This window comes from Lycorma delicatula, chromosome 1 (genome assembly GCF_047948215.1).
Source record: "Lycorma delicatula isolate Av1 chromosome 1, ASM4794821v1, whole genome shotgun sequence".
Taxonomy (NCBI): Eukaryota; Metazoa; Arthropoda; class Insecta; order Hemiptera; family Fulgoridae; genus Lycorma; species Lycorma delicatula.
The window spans coordinates 320,857,807-320,877,219 of NC_134455.1; the positions used below are offsets into that span (position 1 = coordinate 320,857,807).

Below are 19,413 nucleotides of genomic sequence, written 5' to 3' on the forward strand. Positions count from 1 at the left end.
ATCAAAAAATATATTAAAGTATTTTTAAAAACCACTTTACGATTTCTTTTAGTTCTAACTTTTTAAAGTAGTCACTAAATTGGAAACAACTACGATTAATCTGTTAAGCCTTAATGTAGCTGATTTCATAAAATCGATTGAAGTTTACACATATTTAGGCCAACAAAAAATGTACCCGTATTAATAAAAATTGTTCGCAACAATCGCATAAGGCTATAAATCTGCGTCTATATAAAAATTAGAAATATAAATACACTGAAAATACGTCTATGTCTATTACCAAGTGTGGGTAAGACTCTGGAATGCAGAAACCTCCTCCATTTTTTGAAGTCTAGCCATAATGATAAATTTCATTGCAAACTTTTCAACAAAACAGCTTCGCGTATGTAACTTATGGCATACCAGCCATAGGATCGTAAACTAAGGGGTGGAGCCACAAATATCCACCGGAAGGAATATATCACTCTCAACAGAACACGCACAAACAAGATGATGGACCCACTTTTCCTATATTAACATAGTATAATACACAACAGAATGCCACTTACAATGATAGTAATGTACGTTATCTTTGACACTTGAACTCTGCACCCACATCCATAGACCTCTAGTTAACCACAAACAAACATCAAACAGTTTTAATACTAATTATTTATTTATGATTAAAAAAAAAATTGTAGCAGCCATATCTAATAAAACAATACTTTTTAGTTCTTCAAATTTGTCGAAACTGATATTTAAAAAAAAAAAAAATTAAAAGTACCTAGAAACATGATAAACTGTTTTCAGTAGTTATCAGTAAGTTATGTGAAAATGTAAGCAAAGGAGAATGAGATTGAAACTTGGAGAAAAAACCATACTTCATTGTTCATTTCTGCTGTATTGATTATTTAAAGTAAAATTATTTAAGGTAAATGTATTAAATATCAAATTTACTACAAAATAATTCACAATTCAAAAGCCGCTATCGAAAATTAATTAATAAATTTTAGTTTTAAAATATTATTTTTTGGTAATTGTCTATAAAGTCGTTTAAAATCTCCAGATTCCCCACAGTCATAACGTGCGTACTATATAGCATCCATCATTGTATACATCCAAAGAATCAAATACTGTCACAATCAGAGGGGCATGTAGTGCCTGAGACCATGAGATTACATTGCCTGAGACAACAGTGCCCTTACAATTCAGCGTGACCAACCAGAATAGATTTACCTCTTGAATTCATCATATACCGATGAATTACTGAGTCAGATTCATGTTTTCGAGAAATTCAAAACAAACTCGGCCTTCTTTTGGGATAACAATAAATATTTACATCCAGATTTCTCTTTTCCAACCTACTTTTTGAATATTAAAATCAGTGACCAATACTATTCTATGCTTACTAATCTAAAAAACATTTAGATAGATTTTTAAAATATTAATTTATCAAGAGACTAAAATAATGACTGCCTTGTTATCTACCCAAACACTTTCCTTTTTAATTCAAAATCATTTTTTCTGATAAAGAGAATATCAGTACTAATTTCTTTAAAGAGCTGCCACCATTAGATTTGTGAGAAGAAACCGAAATCCGATTGACTACTTTGTTTTTAAATAAAGCTGTAGCTACGGTGGCGTTAATACGTAAGTACCCTAAAATGTTTAATTTTTTATCACATCCTTTTACAATTTCTAATGTTTTTAAATTTGTATCTGAATTGAATAATTAAATAATTTTATTATAGTACTGTGTGTGGCTGGCTACATGGAATATTTTATTTTTGACTACGTATTTTTATATTATTGACAAGTTTATGTTTTGGGTCTGACGTGTAATTTAAAAATAAAAAAAATTATTAACTGATGAGGAAAACCCTAGAAAGTGCTATTAAATGAAAAAAAAAAAACACTAAGGTAAGAAGCATAGTTGAATTCTGTACTGTTGGTAGAAAATTGTGTTATACTTTTAGTGTTTTTAGTAGTTAATTGAACTCCAACCATCACAGTACAACGCGTACAAAGAAAATAAAAGCTTGTGTTGGAGAAGGTCGAGACTGCATTACTACTGAACCTGAAAAGATTCACACCTATCTAATTGGACCACAATAATAGTCTATTTTATTTATACACGTTTAATTTATTAGCACTTTCATTGTTTATTAGTTATAATTCATTATTACGTAATTAGTATTAATTATTCAATAAATAAATATTGCAAAAAAAGAATTTTATTTTAAAAGTATTTTTAAACTAAAAAAATCTTAACAAGTGCTTGACTGTATATTGTATCCGTGATTACACTAAAATAAATGTATAATTATTATTGTAAAATTCTATTTTGCACAATATTTGGAATTTTTTTTTATGTATAATTTTCAACTTTGACATTGGATTGAGACTAACGTGCTTTCTTGGGGCGTGGAAATCCTTTGTCAATCTATTGTGATGATTGAACGTTTGTTTCTCGTTATGATCCTTTACATGGATGTTTCATTCATCGTCATTGGCTTTCCAAGAAATTGCCGACAAACCGTCCACTTGGTGTCCAGACACTTGCTGTCTGGTCATCAAACGAGGAACAACCTTTGCTGCAACTCGATGCATGTTCAATTTTTCAGTCAAAATATCATGGCATGATCCAATTGAGATACTACCCTCTTCTGAAAGTTCTCCGACTGTCAGTCGGCGATTTACATGCACCAAACAGTTGATTTTCTGAACGTGGGTGTCATCAGTTGAGATCGCAGGCCTTTTGGTCAAGGATCATCTTCAAATGACTGACGACCACTTTTAAATCGTGAAAATCATTTGTAACGTTGCGTACAAACCAGAGGATTGTCTCTGTAAGCTTGTTTCAAAAGTTGAAACGTTTCTGTGAAAGTTTTCCCCAGTTTCACGCAAAATTTTACGTTGTATCGTTGCCCCCATTCCAATCGTACATTACAAAAATCGCTACTAAAACACTTAAAACTCATTGCACTCAAATAACAGTAACACGAAAACTAAACGAGATATCAACAATCCACGAACATGTGGATACAGAGAAGGTTATGCGGAACATAGTGTTGCCAACCGCACGTCACGAAATATCTCGTTGGCACGTAATTAAAAATGTTCGGTTATTTTCTGAACAGATTTAGTATCTCGATCAGATTTGAATAGGAATGGTAAGGTAGAAGTCGCAGAACCTGATTACCTTGTTTTTTTTTAACAGTTCATCAAGACGGTATTTTATTTTTGAATTTCTATGTGATTTAATTATGACACAATTGTGGGTTTAAAATTGTTTTATTAAACGGAATGTTGTTATTTTTTAACAATTAGTCTTGCCACTTTTATTATCATTTGAATTCAGGGCTTCTCTAGAAGTGAATATTGGAATGGCACATTATCGATAATTACCACTGACTGAGGAGAAAGAACAGGAATTAATTTTTCAGATGCCCACATCATGAAATTCTTGATGATGCTGTCGTGACCACTTTGTGACCTTAGTAACCGCTTTTCCAAGTTAACATCGCGGTTGGAATAAACCCTATTTTTCCTCCAGCGTGGATTATGATTAATCGATTACTTTTATTAATCACACTTTCACTCCTGCACCACAACCATATGACCACGATTTTGTCGTTGAATGTGACGTTAAAATATACGATTCGTCCAAATAAACAATTGAAGAATTTTCTTTCTGAAATCTGTCATTTTTCTTAAATATTCTATCTTCTTCCACCGGATGTCTTCTATTTCAATCAAAAGTTAACTATTATTTCAGTTGTTTTACGTACCCTAACTCTTTCAGAATAGCTGCTAGAACATTTAAACTGAATACTCTTTTTACATTCTTTGCATAATTTATTTAATATAGGCAGTTCATTATGCTTCGCGTGAAACTCTTTAACCATTCTTACAACGCCTTGATCAAAACTGTCTAATCCACTCACTGGTTTTGAACGTTAATTATACATTTTTGGTGTGATGAATGAGCACGACTGTGATTAAGATTTAAAAAGATCCTACTTTTCTTTTCGGAGTTTTTGGACTTGTGGTCTTGAAATCCCACAAGCTGCAGTGATTCTTTCTTCCAATTTGTGAGTGCATATTAAATGTTTGTCATCATCTAATTTTCCTAACTTCATAAATTCTTTCTTCATACAATTGTATACATTATTAACATTTTACAAGCTTGACTACGGAGTGTTTTTATTCTTAACTATGGTTTTAAATTCTGCCATTGCAAAAAAAAAAAAATAACTAATAAACAATGCAAAAACATATGAATTCATTTATTCACAAAAAAAAACAACTAACATGCCACACATTACAGAAGGAAACAATTATACCATTTGTACCAGGCCGCGGAAAGAACTGAACTAAATCAGTTTTTGAAAATAAAAAGTAAACATTAGTATTGAATATTAGTCAATAATGCAAAAAAAAAAAAATTACTTAGCTGTTCTATGAATACATATACAATAACTAAGCTATTAATAAATTTATATAATTTTTAAGTTTATTATTTAATGTTGATATTTATTACTATAAACATCAACAAAAATAATAAATTCATTACAACAACTGCATATAAATATAACTGAAATAAATATTTTGGTAACCTTTATTTCTGTAAAGTGGTCATTCATTTTAGGGAGGGAGTGTAATAATCTCATTAAATATAAGAGTTAGAGGTGGAGTAACGTGGATATTATCGTTGAATGGAGCTGCCATTGACGCGGTTGAAATAAACAAAAATCTATGAGCGGTCGCAATCGGAATGAAGCGCCCGCTGTAGATTAATATCTGGAGAATATATTTTCCGAAAATTTTGATTGGTGAGATAATGCGATTTATTGCGCAGTTTTCCTCACCCATACTACTAATGAGTCACTTTAATGCACACATTCCTATTTGCGAATCGGATCAAATTGATCCCTAGGGAAGGAAAGAGGGTTGGAAAAAATCCTTATAAATTCTAACTTCGTTATACTAAACAGCGAATCAGGAATTTATTTTAAAGTCAGAGACGGATTGATGTCTTGCATAGATTTAGCATTTATAAGTGCGTCATTAGCACCTAAGTACACTTTCAAGGTTCAGCACTTTTAAGTGACCATTTCCCGGTGCAAATTTCAACTCATGTCTTATCAAAAATATATCTATCCACAAAAGATGGTTGTTTGATATGACAGATTGGACGAGCTTCTCTGCAAAATGATACTCTCCGAAACAACTGGTGTTATCGAAAATGATGTTGATGCTATAACCAATGTTATATTTGACTCGGCATCAAGATATATTCCTGGAAGATCAAGAAGCTACCCCTTCCTTCGTAGAATGATGAAATTAGTGCTTTGAATTCTATTGGTTTGCTCAAAAATATTTTACTGCTGACTTAGCATCACAAAATCAAACATAGGCAATGAAATGAGCATCTTTATTGCTACCTGTTGCCTCACCCATCTGAATTAAACAATTTGTCATGCACACAGGTGACAAAAAGAAAAAAAATTAACTCATCAAATATAGAATGAAAAAAAAATATTGTAATTGTTTTTGTAGACTATGAAAGCTTATGACTTGACAGAAAATCAAAATTTGGTGTTTTGAAATATTTTGAGGGAGATGATAAGATTTAAAAAAATTGTTAAATTCAATTTATGAATAAAATTTCAGAAATCTTTCTAATTAAAAGAGAAGTCAGAGAAGGAGTCCTATTAAACTATTCAAACAGTTTAATAGGACTGATGTTCTATTAAACTGTTTGGGAAAAGTGAATATACAATGTAAGAAGAAATTAGAAGAAAAATATGCAGACAGATATAATTGGGATATAAAAAAACAAAATCTTGATAATTATAAGCCATTTGCAAATTATTTAGCAATCTTTTTGGTAGATACAGCAAACAAAACTTACTAAAAGAATAATGGGGAAAATTGGTTCACAAATTTCCTTTGAGAAAACCAGACTTATGACCAATATAAAAACTTCACCAAGATTTTTAAATACAAAATGTGGAAAGACCATTACAATTGAAAATTTTAAATAGTAGGGAAATAATTCAGACAAATGGACTTGACAAAAAAGCTAACAAAACCAGAGCAAGTTAAATGGAACTGCACTACAACTGATTTCAACTGGTGAATAGCATTTTGACTGATGAAGGATATGTACAATAAAAAATAAATGTCTATAAAAACAAAACTTAAACATTACAATACGGTTTTCAATCTGAGAATGCCTATATGAAACAGAATGTTTATTTTTAACAAGTAAAGGAAAAATAGATGAACTAGAAAGAAAAGAACTAGAAAGAAAGGAACATTCTGAGAAACTACTTGGACTTAAAGAAGAAGAGGGATATAGAAAAAGAAGTTAAAAAAAAAATATTTTGTAATTTATAGAAAGAATTAACAAGGAAAATGGATAGCTAACATATACGATTTCTCAAGGAAAAAGAAGAATAAAGTTTCATGGACACTTAATCCTGATGCACGAGGACATATTAACTAAGAAAATATTTGAACGTTTTTACTGTAATCCAAAAACAGTTAACAAATGAATAACCGAAGTCGAAAATACATAGAAGAAATGGTAATTAAAAAGACATTAGTGTGATAAGAAAAATTTTTAAACTAAGAGATTTTATGAGTTTCCAGGATATGGAAAAGAAGACAAATACTTCCTGGTCAAAACAAAGAAAGAAAGAAACAATTTAGTGAAATAATGAAAGAACACTGAAGCAAAAGAGGAGAAGGAATCACAAAGTTATTTTATGGGATTTAAAGATGGTCAAAATCAACAATAAGAAGAAGAATAAAAAGTACAGCAACTTCTTTTTTCTCCATTCTGTATAAAGAAAAGAATTGATAGAACTGGGATTTGTTAAATACTGCAAAAGAACTTCTTGCTGTGCAGTGTTTAAAGAATTATAACACCTTTCCATTGTATTTTTAATTATTCAGTTAAATTAAAAAAATTATAACTCATGGAACAATACCTATACTACCATCAGCACAATGCAAGTCAGAAATCAGTTTATGTTTTCTGTTAAGAGGACTCTGGCTTCAGAAAATTATCTTTTTTATTGAGTTTATTTCATTGACTCTCCTACAGTATAAGGAATTAAATCTCAATGAATTCAATAACCTGCTCAAGAAACGTTTTTATAGGGCAGCTACTACTTTAGGAGGAATTCCTGAATGGCTGAACTCTATAACTTTGCTTTTTTGTATATTTTGTATCCATTTTATTATGTATTTTTTAATACACTATTTTTATTGAATTAAAACATATTATGTTTCACTGTTTGTTCTCTGTAACTTACTATTTTGTTTTTGAGCAGTTTATTTTAATATGTAGTTTAAGTGATCTGATTCTCTTCATATTGTAATTGTTTTTTTGAGATGTTATTTGGTGAATGGTTTACTCTACTGGATCAGTGGGCAACTATTCCAAGTAAGACTGTAAATTGCTTTTGTTAAATGTGATGATTTGCAGTACAGTAGAACATCTCAGAGAGTAATATCTAGAAATTTAATCCTTCATTTTTTTATTTTTTCCTGTTTAGCCTCCGGTACCATTTAGATAATTCTTCAGAGGATGAATGAGAATGATATGTATGAGTGTAAATGAAGTGTAGTCTTGTACATTCTCAGTTGGACCATTCCTGAGATGTGTGGTTAATTGAAACCCAACCACCAAAGAACACCGGTATCCACGATCTAGTATTCAAATCCATGTAAAAATATCTGGCTTTACTAGGACTTGAACGCTGTAACTCTCGACTTCCAAATCAGCTGATTTTGGAAGACGCGTTAACCACTAGACCAACCCGGTGGGTTTAGAAATTTAATACTATAAGCTATAAAGTAAACTATCAGTTACTAAAGAAGGTACATTCAATGGACCAGTTTTCAAAGACCATAAAAATTAGAAACACCAGGTAAACTTCAGTATACTGCTAGCATTCTTAGTGCCTAATGCCACAGCAATCAGTGTCTTAAGAAAACTATAAAAAAATGGAACTCAGAAAACAGCAATGTAATTTCCATCTTGTAATTTTAAAAATGCTCCTATTATACAGTTTTACAGTATGCCAATAAAAAATAGGATTGTATAAACAAATTCATTAAATGAAAAAATGTTGTCATTTATTATACTAATTATCCTAACTATATTAACATAAATATATAAGTAACAGTACTTTTTTATTCCAGAAGATAAGATGACACTAACAATAAAAGGAAACATCCATTTACTTGAAGAATTAAACTGGTTAATATTTTTTTCTATGGCAGCTTGAAGACTAGCTAGTTTTGTAAACTTTTGACATTCCAAGCCACTAAATAAATTACTGTTAGAGGCATTTTCCTTTTCATTACACCTAAACTGGTAGAGATTATCTTATAAATTTTGAGAGAAGATCATTTATTATACATTTTTTAGAATCATTTTACATTTATTATAAATTTTGAAAAAAATAACTTCATTTATCCACAATTTAATTTTTTTATGGTTCTTGTGTTAAGACATTAATGAATTTAGGTAAAGAAATGGAGCCTTTTAGCTTTTTCGACTGCAACTTGGCCATTGTTTATTGTACAAGAATAAGATAAGAACCACTCTAAAGTTAACTTAATCAAGTTTATTATAAGCAGTTCTTACGGAGAAGAAAATTTGGTTTTTTAAAAGGGAGTCAAAAAGTATTTCAAAAACTGGTACATAATATATAAAATAGTTGGACGAAATGATTCCGGAACCGATTTAAACTTTCTCCATACTTAAAATCTCAATTAAGAAAATCGGTTTGCGCCTCCACGTTGGTTCGTCTGGATAACCAGTTAGAAACGTGGAGATTTCTACTGGTGAACTAAATCGGAATCACCTCTCTGGATCATATCCAGAGTTGTAACTCGGGAATTTATTCCCACCCAAGGCTGACTTGCCTTTGAAAGTCAAATATGGAAGGTCTTTTAAGAAAAAATCCACCGTCTGGTAAACACCAGAGAAGGCTGCACTCGGATCCGGTGGGCAGCTGCTTAAAAGATAACAATGAATCGGAGCGTTTGGAAACACCCAAAAACAACACAACTTCAAAATTGAGGATAAGACACAAGCAAATAAACTACATTGCCACTCACAACATTAATTCTCTAACTCAACCCGGCAAACTAAAAACTCTAACAGACATAATGGACAAACAAAATATCCAAATCGCAGGACTTCAAGAAATGAGAAACACCGATCGAGAGCCGTTTGAATCTCAGGGTTACAGAATTTACAAAGGAATCCCCGGGAAACGTGTGATGAAGAATTGCCCACAGTTCGGAACAGGATTTGCAATCAATCTTAAAATAATTGACTCAGTCGTAGAATTTAAGTCTTACTCCCCCAGGATTTCAACCTTAACCCTAAAATCAGCCAATAAATTCTACACCATAATAAATGTCCATGCTCCCACCAATGACAAAAACAATCTTAAAAAAGATAGAGAAGAGATGGACAAATTCTGGGAACTTCTTGACCAAACTGCAAACATAAATAAGACCCACACGAAGATTTTAATAGGGGACTTTAATGCCCAACTTGGTAAAGAACGAAGATATCGTGATATTATCGGAAAATCTAAGGTAAGTCTTCGGCCTTTGCGTGTAGAACGTTCTTAACTGACTCTGCCGCTTTCATATTTTTCAACCTAATGTACATTTCTTCCTGGCTTCCTTTTTAGATGAAAGGACATCATTGATGTCGTCAGATGATTCTCGTTCTTTCATCGATTTTAGTAACTCTGAGTACGAACAGCCTGCTGATTTTATGACCACTGTTTTACCATCCTGATTCCCTGGTTTTACTACTTTTATGGTCTTTTTACCTTCTGGTACCGCCTTCTCCAATTTGAAGAAAAAACCCTTTTTTCGGAGGGTCCGAAAATGTTTCTACCAAAATCCGAGGTCGGATTTGGAGGGGGTCGGGGTTTTTTTTGAGGGGAGCAGGGGATAGGAAAGGTCCCAGTTCGGATAGAATCGGGAGGACTTGGATGGTGGATGGAAAATAAGAGAAAAAATGGGAAAATCAAGATAGTTCAGGGTGTGCTGTTTGCATTCTGTGGCTGCTGCGTAGCTTAGTTCAAGTTAGACTCAACGTTTGCTACAGTACAGATAGGGCGGAGATTTCTGCGACGCTTATCCACTTCACCGCGGCGAAGAGGTGACAATGACGTCTGGTCTTAAGACCTATTAAGGGGATACTCCCTAGTCCTAGTTGCATTCTTTTCAGAACGAGGGCAGTAATCCGTGGTTGTACTCTTATAACCGATCCAGAAGCGGCTAAGAGATACAAAGAGTGACAGGAGATATAGAAGGTCACCAGCTGTCCTTGGCTCGCTGTGGACAGTCGTCACATTTGTGGGCTTGCCCAAATTTAATTAGTAGGAGGAAGAGAGCGAGATGTCGAAATCCCATGATAGTGAGGCTAGGGTAACTCCAGCCATGCTAGAGGACCAGCTGTTAGGCCTGGACGGAAGAGGAGAGCGAAACTTTTCCTGTTCTCCTCGAGTTTAGAAGACGGAGGCTCGGATATGGATGTTGGGCCATCCACCTGCGAAGTGAAAGGCGATCCGTTGGTCGAGGATTTCAAGGCGGCATAGGACAGACCTGGCAGTTCTGTTGCGATTTTGGCTGCAGCGCAGCAATGTTTAGAAAATCTTCTGGATTTCCTTGACAGTCCCGCAGCGTCAGTGTAGGGGCGAGGACCAGGATTTTGCCACGTGTAGGGCATGTTAGGGGAATTCTCTCTGCTTTGGCAGACGGTTTCGAAAAGTTGGCCTCCAAGTCTACGGAGGTCAAGGTAGTTCAGGTTCCGGCGCCTCCTCCCAAACAGCTGAAGCGTTACGCTGACGTTGTGAGGGACAAGCGGGAAACTAGTCATGCCTCAAAGCAGCCCGAAGTGTTATTTGTGAATAAGGCTGAAGGGGTCTACTAAAACTAGTAGACAACTCGAAGAGGATTTTTAGATTGCTCTTCGTAGTAACCGGAAAAAACTCGACTGAATTCAAGAAAGAGTGTAGGTTACTCTTTAAGACTGGTAAGGGTGATGTCCAGCGGTATCACGGCGTTTTTGAACTTAGCGCTGGTCTCTTTAAGAAGTTTGTGTCTAAGGGTATGTTGTATGTCGATTTAGCGTCCTATAGGGTTAAGGAGCACGTGGATGTTCAAAGGTGCTTCAAGTGCTGTTGTTTTGGCCGCAGAATCAAATTTTGTAAGTATGCGTCGCTCTTCGCACATTGTGGCGGAGAAGGTCACAAGCGCGATGACTATCCGCAGAAAGCCTCGGCTCCATCTTGCATCAACATTAAAAGGTTACGCAAAGAGCGCAAACATTCGGTCAACAGTAAGGACTGTGGCTGTTACTTACGTGCAGCAGAATTGTATTTCAATTCCTTGGATAGTTAATATACTTCTTTAAAGCTTGATGTTTGTACGTATTGTTAGGTGAATTGGTGTTGTGAGTCTCGGGGTTGATTTTCGCAACGCCCATTAAAAACTGAGTGGTCTACCAGGTCATGCGGATTTTTAGTTTTCTGTATTATTGTGATCCATTCGCTCTTCGGTGCGGAGGGCCGTAGAGTTTAGGCTTTTATGGGATGCCAAATCGCTTCTTTGGCAACAGTTAGGTGATGACTGTGGGCATTTCCGGCGGGATGTGTCTCTGATTGCAGGGTTGCTTTCGCATCGAAATCGAATGGATATATGCTTTTCTTTGCGATAGTCTCAGTTTTCGACTGAGTGCTATAGTTTACTAGTTGTGAGACCTGGAAGAGTTTCTAATCTCCCTGCGGTTTCTACTGCTGTGATTCTGCTATACATTTTTGACTAGCTTACTTCTCCTTATAACCTGCACTGGCGTCTGAGGGTACTGTGTCATGGTTAGTGTCCCGGGTGGTTAGGGTTTCGCCTTGGCAGTTCGATTGGCCAGAATGGATCTATGCTTTTCTTTGCGATAGTCTCAGTTTTCGACTGAGTGCTATAGTTTACTAGTTGTGAGACCTGGAAGAGTTTCTAATCTCCCTGCGGTTTCTACTGCTGTGATTCTGCTATACATTTTTGACTAGCTTACTTCTCCTTATAACCTGCACTGGCGTCTGAGGGTACTGTGTCATGGTTAGTGTCCCGGGTGGTTAGGGTTTCGCCTTGGCAGTTCGATTGGCCAGAGGTAGGCGTGGTTAGCATCGTGCTTCGGTTAGAGTAGTTTAAAGTTTCAATGGGGGAGAGTGATTTTCACTCTCTCGGGTGTGATTTATACTGACTTAGCATGGCGTCTTGTTGAATTGGAGTACACATTTATTAAGGGGCAAATAAATTAAATGTTGGTTGCGATCAACCTAGCTGAAAATTCAAGCGGTCCTCAAAGTGTAAGCTGAAGTGGGAGACTAGAGTTATACTCGGCTCACGAACGGACCAGACCTGGGATCCTCTGGGACATTTATTTTATTTTATTCCCGCTAATAGTACTCCAATCATTAATTATTTATAACGATATGCCGTCTTGGCAATGAAATTTGGCTGAATTTGTTATGCTGTCGTGGCATAAACATGTTTTTGCAATCGTTTGTAAAGTGGGTACTTACGGTTGTAGGTGATGATAGAACTTGAAGAGTTAGGCGCCGGGTCTTTCCATTCAGCATAGCTTAGTTCTTGAGGGCTGCGTGGGATGTCTGATGTCTTCTTTGAAGGCAAACTTGATGAGGGCGAAATTTACCGATGTGGATATCTCTCGGGGCATCTGTATTGGAGACATCTTACGAGTCCGGACTGACCACTGTGGAATGCAAGCAGTTTGAGGACAAGAAGATATCCTCCGATTAAGCCACTCATGGCTAGAAACGGAGGGGGTAGAGTAGCAACCAGTTACGCTGCGAGGCCATTTTGCTTCTCCCTCGGAAGAGGAATTGAGATTTTGTAGACGAAAGATGGAAGCTATCGGCGATCTTGGACGCTGTCATTAATCCAAGATGGCGGTGGTCGGCCATCTAGGATTAGTGACGACAGTACCACAATTAGCTATTACAATCGTCTGCTGTGACATGTGACGTCATAGCATTGTGTGTGAGTGTTTTGTGTGTGTGTGATACACACACACACGGGTGGCTGTGCGTGCGGGTGGGTGTGCGTGTGTGAATAAAGATTTAGACGTACCTCGAGGATGATCCTGGTCGTTGTGACCGTCGTACTGAGAGGCGTCACCATGTCGTTGAGCTTGTAGCTGTTGCACCGGGAGGCGTCACCTTGCCGGTTAGTACGTCGTCGACGTGGGTCGAGTACCAGCAATCGGTGCGTGTGTGTGTGGTCGAGGATTATCCTGATGGTCGTGGTTGCTGCACCGGGATATGTGTATGTGTGTGTGTGTGTGTGTGCGTGGGTGATGATCTCGTTGTGGCACTAGCATCGGTAGTTAGTATCTGTGTGTACTTGTGCGTGCGTGCGTCATCGGAACAGCAGAACGGCAAAGGAAATGTTTACGGTGCAAAGTTCAGCGTGTGAGTGGGAAGAACAGCTGACGAACCCAACCTAAGGTGGTGGGGTGATCGCGATGGAGTGACGGTAGTGGGAAACACGTGTGCTGGGTTTGACCAATTGCAGCGCTCCGTTTCGGATCGCCGCATGCGCACAAGCCGATGAGCACGTACGCAAAACGTGCGCGATCTTCGGACAACAACAAAACAACAATTGTGTACGTGCGACCTCGAACGTCATCCCCCGCCGTTTGTTGACAGCCCACGCGAGAATATAATTTGACAACGGATAAATCCAATATCAATTACATTACGGGCCTTAGAACCGTACATCCAATAACTATTAGTTTAAATAAATTAAAACAATAGACGTATATTATTTCATGTGGGTTTAGAGTGTTTTTGTTTTATCAAGCAGTAGTGGAACATGAAAACATCTTCATGATACTTCTTTACAAACCATGATGTCATGAATAATGAACAACAAACGCAGATGATGGATATTGATAAACTTGCACACGAAAACATATCTACCAGGGGGAGGGGTAATTGGTTACTGAACTACATGTGAATAATTATAAAGACTTTTCAGGAAACTCGGTTATAAATGCGAAACTCGTTTTCTTCTGTAAGTTTATGTTCCGCTACTGCTTGGCTCTGAGTTTCGCATACATAAAAGTTCCACCCCTGTTATAGTTGTGAAAATTACTAAAAAAAAAAACAAACAATTGAAATTTTGTTAACACTACTTCTCACTATTTGTAACATAATCTAGTAGTAGATAAATCTAATATCAGATCATGACACGGTTCTTGAAACCACTGCATTCAATAATTTAATAACTATTGATAGTTTTAAAACAATAGTTATACATTATTGTATGGGGTTTTAAAGTGTCCTTGTTTTGTGTGTTAACGAGTTTGTGTTTTATGTGTAATGTGTTGTAGTCCTAAAAAGGACTATTTTTTCACATTTTCTTTAGAAGTATCTTCATTTGAAGACGACATTGTAGGTTTCCCCTACAATCCCTTTAAATATTAACTTTCCCTTCAATTCCACAAGCTCTCTTATCTAATAGCCGTCTGAGCGTTCGGCGAACCGCTTTGGTAGAAATATTTTACGTACTTCTACTTCTTATCAAATTATTCAAAGAATATAATCCTCGTATTTAGTTTTTATTTTTTCCATTGATAAAATATCATACCTTTATCAATATCTAATTCACCAAAACTTGTGATCTCAGTATACCTGGTGGATGTCTTGCATTAATGTTCTCAATGAAGCTTTGATGTGCATATCTTTCTTGATGTACGTGCGTTCAAGTTAACAGACAGTGACAGGATGATACTAAAAAAATTAATGGTTTTGATTGTAAATTTAGATGATACTAAAATCTCGTATACTCTTACGTATCCCCTCCTACAATGTCTACTCATCCGATCGACCTCAAACATGTTTTAACAGGAATCTTCTCCTCCACTCTAACATAAACGATTATTGTTAAAAGCCTTCATGTCACCTTAGTAGTATGTTTTGTTTACATTGAAGCACACCCCCGACCGAGCTCCCTGTGCTTGATTGTAAACCGGTTATTCAAACACATTAAAGAATCCACCAAGGTCTCTTTTTTTCACGAGTCAACTGCCACTTTTATTCTCACCACGGAAGCGTCTCTCTACTGCAAAAAGCATACCAAAACCCGACTCTGTTTTTTTTAATAATCGATTCCAATAAATTGATCCAGAACCCGAGGTGGTCGAGAACCTTTCTCGATTTCAATGAGTTGATCCAGAACCCGAGTATTACATTAAAGATGATAGATCCAGTACACGAGTAAATTATTCAATACATTAAAATAAAAAAACAAATAATTAAAATTTCTACTTATGAAGTTTGTTTTATTACTTTTCCGGTTTTTCAATACATTAGTACTCAATATATTTTCAAAATTTCACCTTTATGAATCATGCAGCTACATCTTAAACCTCCCGTCCCCGTAAAGATGTGGCTTTTTTCCAGTTAATCAAAATATTATTTAATGAAAATGACGCTGAAAAATACGATAAGCTACTCTCGTTAACGTAGGCTACTGCCAACTAATAATGGTGTTTCTTTTTTAATTTATGCCTAAATCCTTAGTTTAATAAGTACAGATAAGAGTCAGTCACGATGGCCCTGTGGTTTCTGAGTTTTAAGCGAATATCTGTACAAGCGAAGAATGAAGTTATTACTTATACTTTTACTTTAAAAAAATGTATATATAGAAAAGAATAATGTATTCAACAAAAGAATATAAATACATATATATTTTTTTGTTGAAAACAGAAATATGATGAAACTATTTGGTCATACGGAGTATTATTTTGATCTGGAATATATTAAGGATTTTCTTTGTAATTATTCATTTGAGACGAATATAGATGCTTTTACTGAACTCGTGTTTCCAAACAAAATAAAAATTATAGGTTCCGTTTTGAAGCAGATTCAGTCATTCGTAACGCAAAGGTATTCAAAGCGTTTAGCTTTGAATACCAAACCAAAGGTTATTTGAATAAAACATCCCGTCATGAATAAATAAGCAGATACTGTGTTCAAAAAAAATAAGACGCGTTACAATAAATGGGAACGTTCGAAGAAGCATTCAACTGCTGGTTGTAGCAGTTGTTAACAAATGGAACTAAACTAAAGGTTTACTCAGGTACATGTGTATTACTTTTTATTAAAATACTTACTGTAAATTTACCCTTAAACTCCTACTTCGCGTATTGTACAAGCACTTGTACTTTTTAGATATTAAAAGTAATTTTTTATTTATTTTTTAGTTGAATTTATTTTGTGTTTTTGGCAAATTTGGTATTTAATTTTCTATTACAAAAAGAAACTGAAGGTAATAAAAATTAAGTTTACAATACTATATTAGATATTTGCAATCGAACAGCATTAACTATGATAAAAATTTTCCTTACGCGGTAGTTTTGTGATAATATAGTTACAATAAAATTTTTAGTCTGAAAACATAAAAAACTCAGGTACATAATAAGCTGATATGCTTAATTTGAAAAGAAAAGATAATTGTTTATGACACTGTAAGTATAATGTAATGTGGTCAGTACACATTTCATGAAGTTAAAAAAAAAAATTTACAACATTCTGTTTTCTAATTTCATAATAATTACTGAATTTGTTTTAATCTTATTTTTTTAACATTCTCTAGCAGCTAACACAACAAATTCACGATAATTAACGTTTTATAATACTAAACATACAGAACAAAGAAAAGTTTACCATAATAAAAGAAGCAACTATTAAATTTTAAAGTTTAAAAGTTTTCATAAAATAGTTATTCGTACAGTTTCGGTAAAACATGAAATGAATGCATTCTAATAATTTTCTGTAATTTCTTTAAATTTATTTTTGTTGCAGTATTTTCAAATATAAAATAATCCGAATATACGTAAAATGAGGACAAGCATGCTGAAAGCTACTTTGCAGATGCTAAGGCAGTTAGAGATAATTATTTTATCTAAATCAGGAACGGGTGGGTTTTCTAAGTCAATGATCTTTTTTCACAAAAAATAGCATTTATAATATATGAAATTAGTTTTTTTTTAGATATGATTTATTTTCAACAAAAACATAATTACTATCACGACCGAAAAGTTTTCTGCGTACTGAATTTTCCTTTTCACCTTCAGTAAATTCACAAATTAATTCTAAATTTATTCTCGTTTCTAAGTGTATCTACATTTAAAAAATTAATTTGCAGATGAGTTTGAAGTTTAATATTAATCGCAAAGTGTTGAGAGTGGTCTTATTTCATTATCCAATAACGTTTTTGTTAACGTATGCAATTTCATTTCATTTCATTTCAGAAAATTTTATTAAAAAAAAAAAATTATAATAAAAAAAAGATTCATTTTTGGCACACTTTTTCACACAACTCAAATTTTTGCCCAGATAAAATGCTTAAAAAACCAAGAAATGTACTTTAACTATCTAATTAAAAAAATGATTTTTTATTGTCCTTCTTCTTTTTAGGCGTTCTATTAAATAGCATTTTCCAGTTATAAGTCATTTTTCATATTATTGATTGAGCGAAGGATTTCTGTTTTAAATCAGTCTTTTAGCATTTGGCCTTATTGCTACACAATTATGGCTAAACTTTCTGAGCTTTATGAAAATTATAAGTAAAATATACTGCTATTAGCCGAAACGAAATATTTGTATATGTAACAATTCTGCATAAAGCTTTTTCTACTTCAAAATTACACTTAATTTATATATTTTTGTAATCTTTTTTTTTTTAATTTTATTAATATAATCAAAATTCAGTGTTTTCAGTGACGTAAGAAATTAGAGTATACGTCTGAGTATAGCAGTCTGAGTTACTTATTACAGTCAGTACAGTTGTTGGGATGAGCGCCAACTGTTGGCCCTTACTTACCGAGTCACCATCTGAAGGATGCTGTTCCGTGTACTGCTTTGTAGAATATTAACTTTGTTCTATATTTATTGTGTATACTTTTATTAACAAAAATAGAATTAAATGAATAAAACCAAAACAAAACAATAGTGGTGAAGTATTGAAAATGTTTCGTCAATTATTAGTCAATAATGTCTGATATACCTGTTAACGAAGATTAACGATATTGCTAGTTCAGTAAGATTATTTTTAGTAGATTTTTTCTAAACGGTTAAGACTTAATTTTGTATAACCTTAATTTAAATAAAATTTAATTTTTACTTCCTTGTACAAAGTAAAGGAAGTATTGTGATCATGAAAAATTTCAGTTTTCAGATTTCAACGGAAATATCCATTTTGACCAGTTTCGCAGTGACATCTAATAGACGTCTAATAGAGGTACGTATGATGTGCGTTTGTATGTATCTCGCGTAACTCAAAAACGATTAGCCGTAGGATGTTGAAATTCTGGATTTAGGACTAACTGTTTTAACATCTAGTTTTGCACCTCCCCTTTTGGTTGCAATTGACTGAAGTAAAAACCCAAAAATCCCCAAAAATCTGGATTTATTTTTCTTAACTGCAGTAATAAGCCCTCATTGAGCTTTTCAACGACATATCATAAGTGGTACTTATTTTCATTTGTTCCAGAGTTTTACCCAAATCAAATTTTAGTTAATGAAATATTTGGATCTTACAGCGGAAAGGCACATCGGTCGAATCAGACTTCATTTCCTTTTTTCTTATAACTTTTTTTTTAAATTTAAATATATTGATTTATTAATAATGGAATTTATTATTAATAATTTGTAATGTAACGTATTTTATTAATAATTTGGATTTATTAATGGAATGGAAAGACATTAATCTCTACAAAACTGTATACGTCTGGTTAATGCGTAATGCAGTTGCCTGAGTAAAAGTCTAAGCAAAATATATAATTACTGCACCACTCACTAAAACTAGTTGAATGGATGCACTTATGAATGTAACGCATAATTGTAGTGAAGGAATAATTTTTAGAATGTGGCTATGATTTCATGGTGACATTTTAGTTTTAATTGAAAACTGTTGTGCAACGTTTAAAATGTGTTCAGTACTCTGCAAATTGATTTTACTTAATAAAATAAATTTAGGTTATTGCATAAATTGTTTAAGAGATTTCAAAAGAAAATTGTGCAAATTGAATGAAATTTTCTTGTCTGTGGTAGTCCAGTGTAGTGTACAGAAATATACTTTACAACCTGATTATTAATTTAATCATTTGACTAATTGGTCATGTAACTGAATGTTTCATAGCTTTAATAACAAATCTAGGCAACATTTGTGTTGCACTAGGCTATGAAATTGTGATTTGCAATTGGTTAAATCCTTTTCCATACAAGTGTATACTTCCGAGTAATGAATTATTCATTAACCTGAACAAGAGTGTATACAGAAAAATTTAATTATTTTGGT

General features: G+C 34.0%; 1 protein-coding gene and 1 long non-coding RNA gene across 4 annotated transcripts in view; one reads left to right on the forward strand and one right to left on the reverse strand.

Moving 5' to 3' along the window:
* Positions 1 to 19,413, reverse strand: part of LOC142334185 (serine protease inhibitor-like) — a 267,470-nt gene that overhangs the window by 45,435 nt on the left and 202,622 nt on the right. The window lies entirely within an intron of this gene.
* The window catches only part of LOC142318359 (uncharacterized), a 32,027-nt gene continuing 13,345 nt past the window's right edge, over positions 732 to 19,413 (forward strand). The window contains exons 1-2 of the long non-coding RNA XR_012754883.1: positions 732 to 910; positions 18,285 to 18,354. This is a non-coding gene — a long non-coding RNA (uncharacterized LOC142318359). The remainder of the gene's footprint in view (positions 911 to 18,284; positions 18,355 to 19,413) is intronic.